The sequence below is a fragment of the Borostomias antarcticus genome (genome assembly GCF_949987555.1).
Source record: "Borostomias antarcticus genome assembly, contig: scaffold_303, whole genome shotgun sequence".
Taxonomy (NCBI): Eukaryota; Metazoa; Chordata; class Actinopteri; order Stomiiformes; family Stomiidae; genus Borostomias; species Borostomias antarcticus.
Window position 1 is genome coordinate 50,862 of NW_028175956.1, and position 1,997 is coordinate 52,858.

The 1,997-nt window shown below is 45.1% G+C and overlaps 1 long non-coding RNA gene across 1 annotated transcript; it reads right to left on the reverse strand.

Annotated features, from left to right (window-relative positions):
• Nucleotides 1-284: 284 nt before the first annotated feature.
• On the reverse strand, nucleotides 285-1,290 carry LOC311328983. Its single transcript, XR_014631258.1, has 3 exons — nucleotides 1,257-1,290; nucleotides 826-1,154; nucleotides 285-490 (listed from the first exon to the last, which is right to left on the reverse strand). It is a non-coding gene; the product is annotated as an uncharacterized lncRNA (long non-coding RNA).
• Nucleotides 1,291-1,997: the final 707 nt, after the last annotated feature.

Here is a 1,997-nt window from a genome sequence, read left to right on the forward strand (position 1 = left end):
GTATTAAAAAATATTAAAAATATGAACCATTTCTTACGTGTTAGAACATTGAAGAGTGTCATACTCTTCAGTGGCTTCTTCCCCTTCTTCCCGTGCACACTGTAGGCGCTCCACACCGCATGTGTGGCAACAGCTGACAGCACCCGCCGGACTGTGTCCGCCAAGTCTCTGCCACCAATGGCACCTAGGTATTGTGTCTGCAAAACAAAGACAGTCATTTACTGTATCCTTCCCTGCACTGCAAAAATAAGACAAAGTTCCGCCCTGCAGACACTCACCATCTTCCTCTGATGTTCCCGGTCCTTCAACCTGGCCTCACAGACCTGCAGCTCCTCGTCCGTTTGGGCAGGGTTCAGTACATCCAGCACTTCTCCCTGGGCTCCAGACTCCACAGGCCGCGTGCTCTGGGCCAGTTCCCTCACAGTCCGTGCAAGCTCACGGAGTTGCTCCCGCATCTCTGAGAACTGCTGATGTACAGACCTCTGGAAATCTAGATAAACACAGATGTGGCTATAAGTACATTGACATAAAACTAAATGAAACTCAAAATATATCCCTGCATGCAACATGAAGTAGTCCCATACCAGCATCTGCAGAGCAGCATCGATTAGGTAGAGGGGTACATGGAGTCAATGGTGCTGGAGCCGTTTTATTGGGCGACGGCATCACAGACCTAACTGAAAAACAAAAGGGATAAAGGAAAGGGATGAGCAGGAAACTGTATGGTGTTGGCAGCATGCTTTGGCTTCTGGCATTTGAAGGAAAATAAATTAAGACATTAACAGGTAGACATCACAACACCACAGCAGTACATGCCACTCTTACCTGGTCTGGCTGGGGTGCTATACATGAAGCCTGGGCTCGCATGGTTTTCGCTCACAGGGGATGAGCTCGGAAAATCTGCAAGATGAGTAAATGGTATTCAATCTAAAAAAGCCAATCACAGAGCTAACTGAATGGGATTAGCAGGAAACTTTATGGTGTTGGCTTTGGCTTCTGGCATTTGGAGGGAAACTAAATAAAGACAAGACAGGTAGACACCACAGCAGTACATGCCACTCTTACCTGGTCTGGCTGGGTGCTGTATGATCTGGCTGGGGTGCTATAAATGGGGCCTGGGCCCCGCTCGCCCACATGGGACAAGCTTGGAAAATCTGCAAGATGAGTAAAATGGTATTCAAAATAAATAAAAAAAATAGTCCAACTATCAGTGTGCAGTAGGCATAGACATTTCATTTCAACACAAACATGCATACCTGGATTGTACAGCACACGTGGATTGTACTGGACCGCCAAGTCAAACAAACAATTTCCCTCAGTCCAGCGGCCATTTTATATTAACGTTAACTAACACAAAACTTAACATCTCAGACCGTTCGCTTGCTTATGTTTCTGCAAATGTTCGCGGCGAACACAAAGCCAGCAGTAACAGAAAAAAGATTTGCAATAGTTTGTCGGAGTATTTTCAATATTGTCTAAACATTAGTCAAGTTCGGGCCTTGACTTAGCTAGCATTAGGTAGCGTGTTAGCTAGCACTAGGTAGCGTGTTAGCTAGCATTAGGTAGCGTGTTAGCTAGCACTAGGTAGCATGTTAGCTAGCACTAGGTAGCGTGTTAGCTAGCACTAGGTAGCGTGTTAGCTAGCACTAGGTAGCGTGTTAGCTAGCACTAGGTAGCATGTTAGCTAGCACTAGGTAGCGTGTTAGCTAGCACTAGGTAGCATGTTAGCTAGCACTAGGTAGCATGTTAGCTAGCACTAGGTAGCATGTTAGCTAGCACTAGCTAACGTTAGCTAGCTAGCATTGGGCTTCCAATTCCTGAACTTTTAGTTTAGCGTGCAGGTTATGAGTTACTTCTGTTTACTTAAATTATTACCGGTAAGTAAACAAATAAATAGCTAAACCAACAGTCAAATCAATGTAATTTGATGAGAAAAAACCCAGAGGTAACTGGTATAACTTACCAGAGATGAGTGCGCACCACACAAAAAAAGTGTT